The 18,872-nt window shown below is 37.8% G+C and overlaps 1 protein-coding gene and 1 long non-coding RNA gene across 2 annotated transcripts in view; both read left to right on the plus strand.

Moving 5' to 3' along the window:
* The first annotated feature begins 638 nt into the window (after positions 1–638).
* Positions 639–4,328, plus strand: LOC149044680 (uncharacterized). The gene is made up of 2 exons (XR_016187008.1): positions 639–988; positions 3,126–4,328. It is a non-coding gene; the product is annotated as an uncharacterized LOC149044680 (long non-coding RNA).
* Positions 4,329–16,700: 12,372 nt separating this feature from the next.
* LOC113671780 (uncharacterized) overlaps positions 16,701–18,872 on the plus strand; it is a 46,314-nt gene continuing 44,142 nt past the window's right edge. Inside the window, 1 exon segment of the mRNA XM_089207791.1 lies at positions 16,701–16,833. The gene's annotated coding sequence lies outside the window, so the exon portion shown is untranslated.

Below are 18,872 nucleotides of genomic sequence, written 5' to 3' on the forward strand. Positions count from 1 at the left end.
AATGACACAGTGACGTCACCTAATTCTGGGAAAGCGGCAGCTATCGAGTCTACAGAAATGATTTGGTATATAAACGATCGATGTAGAATTTAAATTGTTTTAAAAACCAACAACAACGTCAACAGCGAAAACAAAATGGTTCTGCTTCGTACAATTCTTTCTTCAACGTATTAATGTGCATGGTTAATTTCTGTTCCTCGTGATTTCTATTCATGCCGAGAGCAATTTTAATTTTGAATATCTTTTGGTCAATATTTTGAAACTTGAGACATGAAACCCCGCACTAAAAATTGCACGCGAACTTGACGATGTAACGTCAAATATTACGTTACTTTCACGGTACCTTAAGACAAATGATGAAGAAAAACATACAGAATTTGAAAATACACAAGCTTTTCTCTAGGAAAAAAACACATCGACAGGGGAAGAAATGCTCATCTTTGATAGATCGTACAGATCTCGTTAATGTTCGGGTCGTGGGTACAATGAAATTTCTGTTTAAGGGACTCGACGTAATCAGATATTATCAACGCAGTTAAGCCGTTGAGGTGATCGACTGCCTCCTTTCAAGATGTTGGGTTAATGTTTAATGCTTGTGTCCCTCCCCCCTCCCCCTCCCCCCTTCCCTGATTCACTTTGCTCTTCTGTGGGTAGGAATTGTTAGATATGTACTTTGATTGCAAAGGGAAACGAAGTTTGTTTGCGTGCCAATACGCAGACAGCCCCAAAAGTCCTCTTCATTTATCTGTAGCATGTCTTGTACCCAATACTATGCCGGGCCGGCGAAGATCCTTTGAATTGTGTTGCTAAAACAATAGGAATACGGCGAGAGGAACGCGTGAGAGAACAAGAAAAGGCCTAAGTAAAAAGGCGAATATTTAGCGAAGAGGAACGTGAGAAGGAAATACCAAGAGCTCCAGCTAACGGACAGAAAAGAGGTCAACAACAAAGAGAAGCGAACTACAAAGGATCCGAGAGAGAAGAGGAGGTAAGTCGTGTTTTAGCTGAGTTTTCTCTTACGCTAAGGCCCAGAAAAATTCAAACCTTTTTACCAATTGTCGTTTGATACTAGCTTCAGGTCATAATTCAAATCACGTTTCAGTAAAACATTGACTTTGGCATTCATCGCTTTAAAACCCTTCGCGCCGGTTTATCGCTCGTATGGCATTTCAAAGCGTTCGTATTCTTAAAGTTATTTCTTATCCTAGGTATCGTTTGGAACGTTTAAGGATAAAAATTTCACAAAGCCTCTGTTATAACTCTGTGTGCCAGCTAATGATTTAAATATCAGTGAAAAGATGTGCCACATTTAAGTAGTTTTTTTCCGTCTTTGCGTTTTTGACATTAAATACTATTTCAAAATTCATAAAAGGTAGTCCCTTTTCATCCTTATAAAGAGGTATTACTCATTTCTTTACCTAAAATCCGAATCGTGAAGTCAACTTAATTTCAATGGGTTTGAAACGTCATTCCACTTAAGAACACTTTAGTGGAGTGTAATGTTATATTTCTTTGCTGTTTTTTCTCGTACATATGACTACTATAATTTGTCTTAACCCTTTAACTCCTGTGAGTGACTATAAGACAGAATTTTTACTCACTATATACAAACAATATCATGGAGACAAGTGATGAGAATAAAGAAAAATATCAATGATGGGATTACTTATTGATCCGATATCAATTTCTCCAAACTAACATAATAAGAATCTCTTGGCAGATAATGAGGAGAATTACTAATGAGATCTTGGGTATGAAAGGGTTTAAATGGGGCAATTCATTATATTTTAATGATAAAAATATACTTATGCTTTTAAATGTAAATAAAAACTGTGATGAGAATCTGATCTTATGAAACAATTGCAAATGAAAAACTTGTTGCTGGTAGCTTTATATGTTTTTAATGTTTAAATTTTCATGGGAAGTGCTTTTCTTAGAAAGAAGAGATACAGAAATTCTCAATGCTACTGGAAATAAGCTGTTTGTAAGTAATGAAAAGCATATTGAAATTCATACCATTATGCTTGACATGCTTTACTCATACATGTCTGAGTTGTGTACACCTACCATTGTAGAGGTGTCTTTAAAAGTATTTTTTGGTATGGCTGTTGTTCTTTGTTGATCTTTGTAGCCAAAAAAGCTACTAAAGGCACTGAACTTCAATTTTTATGCACACAAGGCACCCTCCAAGGTGGAAGAGTAGCAGAACATAGAATGATGTTTGCAAGGCACTTCCACCAACTGCAATCATGTAGTTAAGCAATACTCTACATTAATGAAACGGATTACATGATGTCTTTAATAACTGTACACATTTCATATATGCTCCTTGCAACTATGGTCAAGATTGTTAGGAATACAAACAAACATTTGAACAAAAGACAGTGAAATGAGGGAAACTGTAAACTTTACCATATGATAGAAAAAAGATTACAGAATACTTAGGAAGGGAAACTTGACTTGTGCTAGCTAATTTCCTCTATTGCCCCTCATGTTTTTGATCAAATAAAATTTAATCATTGATAGGGTTTGCCTACAGAGTGTTAAATCACCACAGTGTGGACTTGATTCTTCTTAGATTTCAGCTGGTAAAAGATACATACTAAAAACAGATGACCATAAGAAAAAGAACACATTGTTAAAAAAATCACAATGATGGGGTGGCATGATTGATTTGTGATATTTAATTAGAATGATAGAAGCAGGAAAAACACATTGAGGTTTCTCCTATTCACCAGCAGGTTAATTAGATTTTGGATTCTACATTCAAACTGGATGAGATTAAACATATTCATATCATATGATATAAATATGAATCATTCATATCATATGATATAAATGAATAAGTTTAATCTCATCCATATGCCTCTTTATGCTTTGTTTACATGGAAAGGTAATCATTATTAAAGCTTCACAAATGTTTTTGTTGCTGTCGTAATTAACATTCGTAAATAAGTTTCATTTAACATGGAATGATTCAAGAACTTTCTTCCTTTCTCTTCAATAACATTTACTATATCTGCTTTACAATTTAAGGATCTAAGCAGGGTACTGGAAAAATTGTCTTAATTTAGGTAATTATTTGAATATGTTAGTATAACATTTGATGTTTTTACATGCAACAGGATGATCAAGCTGAAGATGGCCTCAAAAAGGAGTGAACTTGACTGTAACAAAATTATATGACTAATTTGGAAACTTGAGCACTTGGTAAATACACGTTGGCTTGCAGTTCTGATGATTACAGTTTGCTGAGGTAATTTAAATGTCTGTTCCCATGCAGGAACCTTTCACATGACCTGTACAGTCATATAATTGGAATTTACTTTTAAAAAAATGTATTTGTGTTGGTAGAACTACTGTTTATACAGTATCACTTGGTGACAAAAATGAATGACTTTCTGTAAGTGTGAATGTTTGGAAGAATTTATAGTAGTAATTGACCCTATTTTTGCTAAGATTGATGCATGGCCCGGTTTGATGATTGTAATGTGTATCTTTTAGCTTTCAAACTTTCAACTTTGTATGAATTGTAACTGTTTACCATGTCTATTTCTGTCTATTCTTGCATTGTGCATTATGTGGTCACATATCTTGTGACCAATTCCTTATATATCAATGTTTAGTTAATGGGTATGAGCATTGGTAAGAAACACCATGGACTAGCCAGCTGGCTCTTGTGTTTTGCTAGGTGTGGGGCAGCTACAGTTGTCTGTTCATCAAATGTTCCATAATGGCAATTGTTAAAATGTATGTACTGTTATACAAGACAATGTGCAAAAGTTAAGTAAACTGTTAAAAAAAATTTGTTTCCTACCAGTTCAAAAAACTTCTGCTGTCTATTTTCAAGGATTGAAGGAAGTGGGCTTTTTTTAAGTCTTGGCCTGTCTGGCACTGTCTCTGAGTGAAGTCTAAAACATGAAAAAGACAATCATTTTCTATTTTTTAAACTTTATACTTACTGTATATATTAGAACCTCCTGCAAGAAGTATCTCTTGAAAATAAGTGTCTTTTTACCGGTAATCAGTGATATTTTACACCATAATTCTGAGTTAAATTATGATGGAAATCTTACACAAAGATTCTGATATCTACCACATTACCATTTTTTTCAACAAGTAGCACTGATGGTGAAAAAGGCTACTTTTGATGTTCAGTGAACTTAAATGATATTTACCCTGAAAGTGTATCTTGTTTCCTTTTTGATACCACCAGCATCTCAGAAGCTCTGTAATAACCTTGATGGTTTTCTCCCTCCTGAAATATAATTGGCCAAATGGTTATACCAACAGTAAAACTGAAATAAAGGCTAATTTTTCTACCCCTATTTAGTGGTAGATTGTAGGTGTTATGGTGTCTTAGTTTTAGGCCTTTATATGCATATCACTGGGGCAATTCCCAATTCACGGTTTTAAAATTCTCAACGTAATAAACATCTGAGGCCATAAATAACTGTTCAGGGAAATAATAACTGGACCTTACATGATCGACTGGCTCAGTTACTGAGGGCTCTTCAGTAATGTCAGATGCCCCAGGGGTGATTGATGATGGAGAGCTGTTGAGATCTCCTGTTAGGTTTGCTAAGGTTTCCATATTTTAATTATGTCCCCCATCTTGAGGCCTGATTTTCCATCCTTCCTGAAGGGAATTGCCTTCCTAGTACATACAAAGAAGCATACAGGGTAAATCAGCCCAACTTAGTTTCAGAACTTGTACATGCCTGCCAAAATGACTGTGCTATGTTTAGGGGAGAATTTGAAAACAGTGTGCCCTGCCCTAAGTGCCACCAACTGCGCTGTAAGGCAGGGAAAGCCAATGTTCCACAAAGAATATTTTATAATTTACCTCTTGGGCCATGTCTATCTTGAAGTTTTGGTACTAAAAATATACCTTACCTCCAAAGTCATGGAGGGAGTGTCAATCAACAGAAATGGCAGGAATCGTGAATGACATTCATGATTCACCAATGTGGAAAGAGCATTTCCATGAGGGTGGTTTATTTCATGGGAATCCACCAGGCATTGCTCATTCTTTGTGCCTTAATATAATGGGCTTAACCCTTGGAGTAAAAACAAGGCAACTTATTCTATGTAGCCAATTGTTCTGGGCCAGCTCAATCTTCTAAGGAGCATCAATTTGCCATTTTAGTGTTTGTGGGAATAATTCCAAGCCAGAAAAATGAAGGTGAGCCAAAAAATCTTGATGCTTATCTGGAAGTTCTTGTTGATGAACTGATTTTGTTCATCACATATTAATGCGATTGGAAAATATATGATGACTACCAGAAAGCCTCATTTCATTTGAAAGTCAAGATCTTGGTTTATATCCTGGACTATCAAGGCCTATTAATGGAAAGCTTTTCTCCCTCACAGCCACTCGATCATAGAGGGGTTGTGCATGGTGTCTGCTGAAAGGGCAATACTGCCAACAATTAAGTAAAGTGGTGTACCCTACTAATAGGCGATTTTTGCCTGTGGATTACACAGTTAGGGCAGATATTGAAAATTTCTAAGACCTTTGTGTTGAAGTAAAAAACAGGCCCTCTTATCACACTTCCAAACAAGATATAGGTGTCTTTAAGCCCACTATCCATGATCTTAGCAACTTTAGCTACTGAAATTCAAAATTTATCTGAAGTGTTTCTTGCGGTGAATGTTTGGTTTAAAGGAAGAGAGCTAGAATATCATAATAAACTTGATGACAAAGAGTAATGTAGGATTTGACCACAAAGAAATTTGTAGAATACTTGAGATAATACCCAGATTTCATTTGTACATCACAGAAATTAATTCCAAGAATCAATCAAGTTTTCCCTTTGGTTTGAAAATACAGAAAGTTGAAGCAGGTGAGTCTGTATAAAAGGACTTCCTTTGTTTGGAATTGTGTGATTATATAATTTTGCTGTGTAAGTAACCACATTGTAGCATGTAATATTATTATTTAGATTGCATGAAACACTCTTGCTCAAGCTTTCAATAATGCATGGTGTTTCTGATTTCATACTGATTAACTAAACATTGATATTAGGCATTGGTCACAAGATATGCGACCATGTAATGTACAAAGCAAGAATAGAAATAGATATGGTAAACAGTTACAATTGACACAAAGTTGAAAGTTTGAAAGCTGAAATTACAGTCATCAAACCCTAAGCATCCAAGCAAATATGGGGTCAATTACCACCATAACTTCGCCCAAACATTTATGCTGACAGAAAGTCATTCATTTTTTGTCACCGGGTGGTACTGTATTTATTATTTACTGTATATATTTGCAAGTCAAATTGTAATTACTCAGTGCTCAAGTTTCCAAATTAGTCACCTAATTTTGTTACAGTCAAGTTCACTCCTTTTTGAGGCCATCTTCAGCTTGATCATCCTGTTGCACGTGGAAACATCACATGTTACTCACATATTCAAATAATAACCTTGTAAATCAAAAGTTAAAATTTTTCTAATGGCCTGCTTCTTTTAATTGTGCTCCAGATGTAGTAAATGTTATTGAAGTTCTTGTAACATTCTTAATGTTAAATGAAACTTCAATGTTAATTGCGACAGCAATGAAAACATCTGTGAAGCTATAATAATAATTAGGTTTCCATGTAAACAAAGCATAAAGAAGCATGGTATGAATAAATTTAATCTTATCCACTTTGAATGTAGAATCCAAAATCTTATTAATTTGTTGGTGAATAGGAAAAACCTCAATGTGTTTTTCCTGCGTCTATCATTCTAAATATCACAAATCAGTCATGCCACCACTTCACTGTGATTTTTTGAGGATGTGTACTTTTTCTTATGGTCATCTATTTTCAGTATCTATCTTTTACCAGCTGACATCTGAGAAGAATCAAATCTACACTGGTGATTTGACACACTGTAGGTAAACCCTACAACTGATTAAATTTTATTTGATCAAAAACATGAAGGGCAATAGAGGAAACTAGCTAGCTCAGTTCAGGTAATTCCCTTCTTAGTATTCTAAGATATTTTCCTATCATATGGTAAAGTTTACAGTTTCCCTCATTTTACTGTCTTCTGTTCATATGTTTGTTTGCTTTCCTAACAATCTTAACAATTGAATATGTAGTGTTGTGTTGTCGAAATTGTTATAGTTTGTACTTTGTACCGAGTCACGTGACTGGGAGTAAAAAGGCACTTGAAGTTCTTGAATGAATGGCGTCGTTTGGATCTTTTACGCTCGCCGATAAATAACACAACATGGTGTCAGGAGTGGGATCCTGAGTCCCTTGGCGAGAAGAATAACTGGATAGTCGAGGCCCTTAGAGGAAAATACAGGAGAGTTCTTCGAGGTCACTCGAGCGAAGCTAAATATTGACAAAAGAGAAATTGTTCGCCGCGACAGCAGAAGAAACCCGGGAAGTAAGCGTACTACTGTTCTGGAGGAATCATGGCTAACAAGATTACTGCACCCGAAATGTTCGATTTCAAAAAGCCAGACGAGTGGGAGAAATGGATTCGTCGGTTTGGTCGGTATCGGATGGCGTGTGATCTACACAGAAAAAGCGAAGAAATCCAAGTAAACACGTTGCTATACGCGATGGGCGATGCCGCCGACGATGTTATGACTACATTTGTGTTTGGCGATGAGGGAGACCGGCTAAAATACGACAAAGTAAAGGAAAAGTTCGACCAGTATTTCCTAGTCAGGAGAAATGTCATTTACGAACGAGCGAAATTCAACCAGCGAACCCAGGCTGACGAAACTGCCGAGGAATTCATCACATCGCTTCATTGCTTGGCCGAGCATTGCAATTTTGGCGCCCTGAAAGAAGAGATGATTCGGGATCGTATTGTGGTGGGAGTTAAAGATGCTACACTAAGTGAAAAGATGCAGTTGGAATCGACTTTGACTCTTGAAAAAGCTGTGAAAATGGCCAGGGAAAGCGAGTCAGTCAAGAAACAACAAGAAGTCATTAGGAGTGGTCAGCGGTCGACATCCACCGAAATCGATGAGATTGGAGCCAAATTCAGAGCACAGTTGCAGAAGTTTCCACCAAAGAAACGTGGAGGTGTCGTTGGTGCTAGAGATAAGTCAAACCCCAGTGGCTGTTTACGATGTGGATTATCTGCAAATCACACCAGAGGGAATTGCCCTGCACTTAATTCTGTTTGTCATAAATGTTCCAAGAAAGGTCATTATGCCCGAGTATGCATGTCCCAACAGGTTGAAGAAGTTGTAACCGAGGATCAGTTTTCTGAGGATCCAGATTCCAGTGTGTTTCTTGGAGAAATTGGTGTTGACAGCATGCATGCACATCCGTGGAAAGCTGAAATCCTGGTAAATGGTTGCCCAGTTAGTTTCAAGCTTGATAGTGGGGCTGATGTTTCTGTCATATCAGAAAAGACTTTTGGTCTTTTGTCAATTCAGGAAAAGCTCCTTCCACCCGATAAGAAATTGTATGGCCCATGCAAAGTACCACTGTTTTGCAAAGGTAAATTTACAGCATCCCTTACGCATAACCTGCAATGCTGTGCTGACGAAATTTATGTGGTTCCTGGCCTTGAGCAGTCCTTGTTGGGAAGAAGCGCGTGTAGCCGGCTCGGGACAATTGCTAGAATCTCTGGTGTTGACTCAAAGGACAGCAACTATGAGAAGAGATTCCCCAGCTTGTTTCAGGGGTTAGGATGCATGGATGGTGTTTACGAGATCAAGCTGGATGAATCAGTCACTCCATTTAATCTGTGTACCCCAAGGCGTATTCCTATTCCTTTACTACCTCAAGTGAAGAAGGAGCTTGAGCGCATGGAGCAAATGGGAGTGATAGAACAGGTCGATCAACCTACCCAGTGGTGTTCTCCGATTGTTGTTGTGCCCAAAAGGAATGGCAGTGTCAGAATTTGTGGTGACTTTGTCCAGTTAAATAAGGCTGTTCAGAGAGAGGTCCACCAAATGCCAACAACTGAACAAACTCTAGCCAAACTGTCTGGCGCAAAGATTATGTCTAAGCTGGATGCAAATAGTGGATTTTGGCAGAGGAAGTTAGGTGAGAATTCAAAGCTGTTTACCACTTTTATCACACCATGGGGAAGGTACTGTTTCACAAGACTACCCTTCGGTATTTCTTCAGCACCCGAGCACTTCCAGAAAGCGATGCAGAGGATCCTAGAAGGTCTCGATGGGGTGGAGTGTCAAGTTGATGACATCTTAGTATTTGGAGAGACCCAAGAGCAGCATGATAAGAGGTTGATTGCAGTACTGGAGCGGTTAGCAGATGCTAATGTTACCCTTAACCTGGAGAAGTGCAAGTTCTCAACAGATAAAGTGGAATTTCTGGGGCACGTGATCGGCAAAGATGGAGTGCAAATCGACCCCACTAAGGTGGAAGCTGTCGCACAGATGGGGGAACCAACTGACATTGCACAATTAAGGCGGTTCCTGGGCATGGTCAATCAAGTAGGGAAGTACATTCCTAACCTGGCGGACATGACAAAGCCACTGAGGGATCTTCTGAGTAAGAACAATGCATGGCTCTGGACTGGGGCTCAGCAGGAAGCATTCAATGCCGTAAAGAAGGCCCTAGTCTCTACGCCAACACTAGCCCTCTATGATCCAGCCAAAGAGACAAGGGTATCATCGGACGCTTCCTCGTTTGGTCTTGGAGCGGTTCTCACCCAAGCCCAAGAGGATGGCGGTTGGAAACCCGTTGCATTCATATCCAGGGCATTGACGCCAACAGAACAGAGGTACGCCCAAGTAGAGAAGGAGGCCCTAGCAGTGACATGGGCATGCGAAAGGTTATCGGACTACCTCATCGGTAAGCCATTTCATATTGAAACGGACCACAAACCATTAGTTCCCCTCCTGGGGTCAAAGAACTTAAATGAGATGCCCCCAAGAATTCAGCGTTTACGAATGAGGCTGCTCAGATTCCAGTATTCCATCTCACACGTTCCAGGCAAGAGTTTGACAACAGCAGATGCTCTCTCAAGAGCTCCGATAAACCAAGAGCAGCAGTCAGGCTTACAAGAAGAAGAAATAGCCCTGTATGCGCACAGTGTTTTGAGTGAAATTCCAGCCAGCGACAGACGTCTGGAAGAGATAAGGGAACGCCAAGAGGAGGATGAAGTATGCCGACAACTTACAGCCTACTGCCAACTTGGCTGGCCAGAAAAAGATAGAGTTCCGGAGGCACTAAAAGGGTACTGGAGTGAGAGAGGAGAAATTACCTTAGTTCGTGGATTACTTCTGAAGGCTTCCAGAGTCATCATACCGTCCTGCATGAGGATAGAGATTCTTGATCGCTTGCATGAAGGCCATCAGGGCATCACAAAATGTCGCAGCCGTGCCAAGATGTCTGTGTGGTGGCCAGGCCTTAGTAGGCAGATTGAGGATATGGTTCAGGGATGCCGCAAATGCGCAGAACACCGATCTTTCCGAGCAGAACCCCTTATTCCTTCAGTGGTTCCAAACAGGCCATGGCAGATCATCGGAACAGATTTGCTTCAGCTAAAGGGCCGCACCTATTTGCTGGTCGTAGATTACTTCAGCCGATACATTGAGCTGGCCTTGCTTTCATCATCCCAGACTTCGCAAGATGTCATTCAGGCGCTGAAATCTATGTTTGCGAGACATGGAATTCCAGACTCTGTCAGATCTGACAATGGTCCTCAGTATAGTTCAGCTGAATTCATCAAATTTGCAAAGGAATGGGGATTTGCAAGTGTGACAAGCAGTCCAAAGTACCCCCAATCAAATGGGATGGCTGAACGGGCGGTGCAGACCGCAAAGTATGTCCTGAAGAAGGAGGATGATCCTGCTAAGGCGTTGCTTGCATATCGCTCAACACCATTAGAGAATGGTTACAGTCCAGCTGAGCTTCTGTTTGGTCGAAAGATAAGATCCAGAGTTCCAATTGCTGCGGTGGAGCTGAAACCCGGTTGGCCTGATTTGTCTATAGTCCGAGGTAGAGAGGAAGTTCGAAAGCAAGAGCAAAAGGCTTACTTTGACTCTCATCATGGCGCAAGAGATCAAAAGAAGATTCCTGTGGGAACCGAGGTTTGGATTCGAGACATGAAAGTTCCAGCGACCGTGACTCAAGAGGCTGAGACACCTCGTTCATACATTGTTAGCAGCCCCAGAGGAACTATCAGACGGAACCGGAAGGACCTTACTCCGCTGTACCCTAGCAGTCCTGATCTGAGCAAGCAAGGTCCTAGCTTTCCTGATTCGAGCAAGCAAATTCCAGAGGCGATCAAGTTGGATGTTCCGGCAGCTGCTTGTGCAGCTGGTGCAACCACAACTAGATCTGGGCGAGTAGTCAGTGCTCCCAGAAGATTGGACTTGTGACTGTGTGGGATAAATTTATGAATTGAACAGTCCGATCTCTATGTTTTATGTTATAAGTTAAATCAAACTTTATTACGTTCATGTTTAGTAGTTTTGGCTTCTCCCCGTAGATTTTAAAGGGGGAGATGTTGTGTTGTCGAAATTGTTATAGTTTGTACTTTGTACCGAGTCACGTGACTGGGAGTAAAAAGGCACTTGAAGTTCTTGAATGAATGGCGTCGTTTGGATCTTTTACGCTCGCCGATAAATAACACGACATGTAGAATATTGCTTAAATGTGTGATTGCAGTAAGTGGAAGTGTCTGACAAACATCATTCTATGTACTTCTACTCTAACCACCATGGAGGGTGCCTTAAAAATTGAAGTTCAGTGCCTGAAGTAGCTTTTTTGGCTACAAAGATCAACAAAGAACAACATTCATACCAAAAAATATTTTTAAAGACACCTCTACAGTAGTAGGTATACATAATGTACATGCATGAGTGAAGCATGTCAAGCATTAAGGTTTGATTGTCAATTTGCTTTTCATTACTTGCAAACAGCTTATTTCTAGTAGCTTTGAGAATTTCTGTATCTCTACTGTCATAGAAAAGCATTTTTCATGAAAATTTAAACATTAAAGACATATTAAGCAACCAGAAACAGGTTTTTTCATTTGCAAGTGTTTCATAAGATCAGATTCTCATCACAGTTGTTATTTACATTTGAAAGTATAAGTTTATTTTAATCATTAAAATAGAATGAATTGCCCCATTTTAACCCTTTAAATCTCAAGATCTCATCAGTAATTCTCCTCACTTTTTGCCAAATGATTCTCATTATGTTAGTTTGGAGAAATTGGTTTTGGATTGATTGGTAATCCCATAATGTTGTCTAGCTGCATGATATCCTCAGTATAGATGTAGCAAAGAAAAATTCTCTCTTGGTCACTCAAAGGAGTGAAAGGGTTAAGACACATGGTAGTCATGTATACGAGAAAGACAGCAAATAAATACAACATACTCAAGTAAAGTGTTCTTATGTATAATGAAGTTTCAAAGTTATTGGAATTAAGTTGACTTCATGATTCAGATTTTACTTGAAGAAATGTGTACAACTTCTCTACAAAGATGAAAAGGAACTGCCATTTATGAATTTCAAAGTAGTAAATGCCAAAAATTTAGAGATGCAAATGACAAAAATTTAAAGATGCAAATGAAAAAAACTACTAAAATAATTGGCATATCTATTCACTGAGATTTTAATCATTAGCTGGCACACAGAGATATAAGAGAGGCTTTGTGAAAATTTATTAAACGTTCCAAACGATAGGACAAGAATAACGTGAAGAATACGAACACTTTGAAATGTTATCCGAGCGATGAACCGGCGCGAAGGTTTTAAAGCGATGAATGCCAAAGTCATTGTTTTACCGAAACGTGACTTGAATTTTAAACTGAAGCTAGTGACACACGACAATTGTTAAAAAAGGGTTTGAATTTTTCTGGGCCTTATAGCGTAAGAGAAAACCCAGGTAAGACACAACTTATAATTATCTCCTCTACTCTCTCGGATCCTTTGTAGTTCGCTTCTCTTTGTTAATGACCTCTTTTCGGTCCGCTAGATATTCGCCTTTTTGTTGTTCTCTTTCGCGTTCCTCTCGCCTTATCCTGCCTGTTTTAGCGACACTATTCCAAAGGATCTTCGCTTGCCTGGCATGGTATTGGATAAAAGACAAGCTACAGATAAATAAGGAGAGGACTTTTATGTGGCTGTCTGCGTGTGGGCACGCAAAAAAATTTCGTCTCCCTTTGCAATCAATGTACATATATATCTAACAATCCCTACCCACAGAAAAACGAAGTTAATTGGGCAGCCAATGTATTTCACTGGAACGTAAGTTTGCGTAATTTTTTTTCATTTTAGGACTCGTTTTTTCAGTCAATAATTTATCTTATTTCGATTAAGACAACAGAGATTTTCAGTGGGATCTGTAGGTTCTTCCGTGAATAGGATAGATGGCGTGACGCTGCACTCAGAAATGGACTGAACTCAATTTCGCTCACACTGATAGTGTCTCGCGTTCGATTCCTCGTATATCTCAGAATTTTGTAATTTTTCCTACGTTCTACATAAGTCAAAACAGTCTTTCTTTAAAAAGTGCGCATTTTTTTTACCACCTGTTTTCGGTGAGTTTGTAATGTTGGCAAGCTTAAAGATAACCACAACTCGCAAACATAACCCGGCCGGTAGAAAGATAAAAATAAAAATAACTTTTTATTTCGTAGAAGAGGTTTTGGTTATTCATCGTGATAATTTTTTGTTTTTCTTCCCTTGTCAATTTGTTTTTTTTTCTTAGAGAAAAGCTTGTGCATTTTCAAATTTTGTGTGTTTTCTTCATCATTTGTCCTTACATACTGCAAGACTAATAGTCAGAGCAAGACACGTTAAATCGTCAAGTTCGCGTGCAACCTTAAGTGCAGTGTTTCGTGCCTTAAGTTTCAAAATATTGACCAAAAGATATTCAAAATTTAAATGCACTGGGCAAGAAGAAAAATTATGAGAAACGGATCCGGAAATACGCATGCATAATAATACGCTTAAGAAAGAATTGTACGAAGCCGAACCACTTTGCTTTTGCTGTTGTCGTTGTTGTTATTTTTCGAAACAAGTTAATATCTACATCCATCGTTAATAACAACAACAACAAGCTTTATTACCAAATTGAGAAGTTAAACTTAATTTACACACATAAAATATTAATACAAAAGAAGGTAACATTTACTCAGAATAACTGAAAAGCTAATCTAGCTGAGTAAAAGTAAATAATGTTTAAAATTTTAAATAAAGCTTTAAATTTACTTTAAATAAAGCTTGAGCAAAGCAAATTATTGGTCAAAAAAAAAAGAGGACAAAAAATAAAAATATAAAAATAAGATCAAGAAAAAGAAGAGACCATTTGAAAACTCATGAACAGTAAGACTGTAAGATGTTTGATTTGACTTTGTTTTTAAATGTTTCAAGGGGGTGGTGTTTAATGCTTTCGTCAAGGTGATTCCAAACTTTTACAGCTGCAAAGCGAATGTTGAATTTACCATAGTTTGTTTTGATAGTATTAATGTAATAGGTTGATTTAGAAGCAAGCCTGGTATTGTGAGAGTGCATGGATGCTACTGTTTGGAAAAAATTTGCAAAGGAAGATGGAAGAAGATTATAGTAATAGTGATACATAAAAAGTGCATTGTGAAGGATAACAAGATCAGTTTTTTTTAGAATCTCTAATTCCTTAAAGAGAGGCTGAGATTTTTCATCTGGTTTCGAGAAAGTTATGGCACGTATAGCTCTCTCCCAAATTGATAAACCATAGGCGAGGAAGGGGTAAATAATTGAAGAATATAGTTGATGAAATATGTTTCTGTTTACATAATATCTAACTCTAGATAGTACTCCAATACCCCTTGAAACCTTCTTGCTCAATTGGTGTAAATATGGATTCCAGTTCAAATTGGAGTCAAAAATGAGTCCTAAATATTTAACTTGATTATCAGAATTAACAGATGTATTGGAGATACTAAGATTCAACTTATGAGCTATTCTTCTTTGTGGAGAATGGAATACCACAAAGCTGGCTTTTTCAATGTTCAAAGATAATTTGTTAGCATATAGCCACTGGCTTACCTTCTGTAATTCTACATTTAAGTAGTGTAGAGGAATGATTGGTAATCCTTGTTGGTTTCAGTATGTGGAGTTCTAAAAAGAACGAACCTAGGGTATTAATAAAATCTTCGGTTAAGGGATGTTCATGGAAGTTCAAAAGATTAATATTAAAGTCACCAGATATAAGGCAGAGTTTCCTTTCTTGATTGATTTTGCCAATATGCGAGTAAAAGTTATTCAGAAATTTGTCAAAATTGGAAGAGGGATGTCGGCATACTAAACCACATATCATATTCCTGTTTAAGTCACTGCTATTTAATATACCGAACATAATATTTACTATTTAATATACCGACAATTTCTGTAGACTCGACAACTGCCGCTTTCCTAGAATTATGACGCCATTGTGTTGATCAAACTGTGTATATCTTTCGCGTTGTGAGATGATATTCCAAGATTTTGCAGGATACGCACCCAATTGAGCGAGAAGTTTCGCAGTAAATCACACAGAAGTCATCATTGAGGGGTGATAATATTCATTTCTTGTGAGCTTATGAAACAGCGAATGTAGTTCACGTAAGTTTTTACATTTTCTTTATTAACTATAGTAGCGTCGCGCAAAGGAAGTTAGAGAAAGCTTCTTCAAGCAACGAAATAATTCAGTTCAATTTCGTCTATGTGTATTTTCCATTCTCCAACGAGGTTCCACAGGAATGGAGATGGAATGGACGTTGCTCTGCCACCAGAACAACTTCTATGGCACAAAGATATGAGGTTGATTTGCAATATTTAATGTTTGTTGACTCACTTATGTGATGCAAAGATGATCAGCGTACAGAGCAAACCGCGTGAAAGTAACGTGAATTTTTATTTGATTTTTGCCTCAAGATAACCCACACGGAAAAATATACCATGTATTGAGGAAAGGATAAAAACAGGGCAAAAACAAAATCGATCATCGCATGTCATATTGTGTGTTTTTCTTGTGTGAAGCATCAGAAGGTTCCGGCGACTAATGAAATTACGGGTTAACACGAAAATCAAACAACACCTAAGCAAATAATTTTGGCTACCGATTTTCAGTGAATTTTTAAAGAACAATTTTCTTTTAACTTTCAGGACAATTTGAAGATTCTAAATAAATATTACGTACTAAAATGCGAGAGTTATACACCACAAAATTGATAAATAGGCCTGAACTGAAATTCTATTTAACAAATAGATTCCAAGTTGCCGTGCGTCTGTTCAGTAATAGATCACAGAGGACGTCAAAATGTGGTAAGAACAAAAAAGTGGCACGTGAGGTGCAGCCGAGTGTGTCACTGATGTTCTTACCACATTTTGACGTCCTCTGTGATCTATTACTGAACGGACGCACGGTAACTTAGAATCTATTTGTTTTATATTATAGAGAATTAAAATATACGGAAAAAAGCCTTTTTATTTCAAATTTACCCACTTTGACAGACACGAAAATAGCTTTTGACGTAATCTATAAATCTATAATCTATTAATTCTATACAAAATGAAGCGAACTGATTGGTTGCTATGCTTAGCATAGAATTGTGATTGGTTCAAAGAATCACGCCACTGTCAAATTTGAATCGAGCGTCGCTTTTCCTGGAAGAGACAATCGCTTTGAAAGCTGAATCAATTCTGCGTAATCAACAAATCTGAAACAAAATGCTGCAAAGAATCAAGTCACTTTTTGTCATCAGAGCGGCTCTGTAAGCCGAAAAACACCTAGCTATATAGACGTTGCCCTGAATATTACAGGAGTTAAAAAGCCACTCGGAAAGCTTGCGGTTGCGGTCGACCATTCGGTTCGAACTTTGCATGAGTGGAGCACTAGACTGAGGAACGGGCTGGCTCGAATTTTGGCAAGGTCAGATGGTACAATAACTGGCTTATGTTGAATATTTTCTTTGCCAGCGCGGCGGTTGATTCTAAGCTTGGCGTCGAGAATTTTGTTGCTGTTTTGAAATACTTGGTTTTTTGATATTTTCACTGTAAGCCCTTCTCATTCTCTGTTATAATCTGAAAGGCCACAGATTCTTGGAAGTCTATTCTGTTGATGATAAATGCAGCTAATCAAGCAGGCAGATAGAGCAGCCTATACCACAAGAGTCAGAAACATCATAACATTATTAAGCTTTTTTTGAGCAGTCCATTTATCTTCGCAATATTTGTGTTGTGGTAATCGTTTCTCGGTAATGTCTTTTCATGAATAGCTTGACTTCTTAGAACTATTTAATGTTCCAAGGCGGCCCTTGATATGTCTAAGGAAAGGTGCGTGACGTTACGCCAAAAAATCTTCTGGGCAATTTCTTGCTTAGAAATCTTGCAGTCTGGAAATAAATTGAATCTGCCTACAATAAATAATGTAAAGGAAAACGTCAGGGAAAGTTACCCTCATGTCTGTCGCTGGACAGTATGGCTTTTCAAGAACTGCTCGAATTGACGTACTGCTCTCTCAATGGTTACATTTACCGTTTTTATACTTGACGTTAAAGTCGTCTCGAGACGACTTTAACGTCTTAAACAACTTTAACGTCTCTAGCATAAAAACGGCCATTTATAAGCCTCTTGCAAGTACTTGTGTAGTCGATAACAATTTCTTTTCGATATGATAAATGTTCAGAATATTTTTGTTTTTTGTCAGAGAAGGGCTTGTCTGTTAATTCTGCATTTCTTACAATAATTGGATATTTGGTGCTTCTTTTTCCTTTATTGTTAAACGTAGTCGGTATATTTATCACTTTGTTAGGTTGAAATATAATTTTTTGGAATTTTAAGACTACTTTTTGCCATTTTTTTCATTACTCATTTTCTTAATGCTCTCCAGATTGATAATGTGTTGTAATAGAATTTATGCTCATGGCCTGTTACGAAAAATACTACGAAGGTGTCGAACGTTATTTTCCAATGATTCCATTCCTTGGAGGCCTCGCGTCACTTTCAAAGCGTTCTGCCGAATTACTTTATCCGTATAAACAGGTTATTAAACTTTTTTGCGAGAGGTATTTTAATCGCACGGAGTATTTTAATTACGATTTACAGCAAGGTATCCTCAGGGCTAAAATGAACGATTGCTGCTGTATTATAAGCACAGAGGTCACAGCTCTTGAGTAACAAAGACACGACGTCCAATTTTGTTGGTTGACGTACTCATTGTGTAATGCGAAGATGATCAGCGAACAGAACAAACTGTCAAATGATATACTCTGCAGAAATGGAAATCCAAAGAAATGACAGAGACCTAAAAGTTTTATGATTGACACGTGTGTTTGAATACTGAGATCGAATGAGTTTCTGAGATTAGAAAGACTTGTTAATCATATTTGGAGACATAAGGTCACCTCGTGTTTATGAGGAAACTGTTTAATTTGAGGCAGCATGCACTGGATCAACGTAACTTGTGATCTTTGCACTGTCACGCTGAGGTTTTCAATTAAAAATATAAATGGTATCCGATGGCTTGAAATGTTTGTCTTCGTAATTTGTAAACAAGCGAGACATAGCAAAGGCTACATTTCCGGGAATTGCTTCATAAGGTCACTTGCTTCTTAAGAACTACGGTTCCCTAGAGAAATTCTTGTAGTGCACAACGTTGATTTCATCTCTCTTATAATGATCATCGTACATTTTAGTTGATCACCAGGGAGAAGCGACGAACCAATAATTTCAAATTGAACTACCATTTGTTACTGCTGATGTGCGCGTTTACATACTCGCCCGAAAGTTAAACCAACTTTGATCATCTACGATCGTTTTTGTTTGCATGTTCCACAATAGAAATGTATAGCGGATTTTCAAAGATGCAGTTTCTCGTCAATTAAAGAAAAGGCAAAAGGTATCGAGAACAACTGCAATTTTCAGTGGCAAAACTCTCATGTAAACTATTTCATAATTGTATGAATATCA

Source organism: Pocillopora damicornis, chromosome 5 (assembly GCF_964200805.1).
Source record: "Pocillopora damicornis chromosome 5, jaPocDami1.2, whole genome shotgun sequence".
NCBI classification, from domain to species: domain Eukaryota; kingdom Metazoa; phylum Cnidaria; class Anthozoa; order Scleractinia; family Pocilloporidae; genus Pocillopora; species Pocillopora damicornis.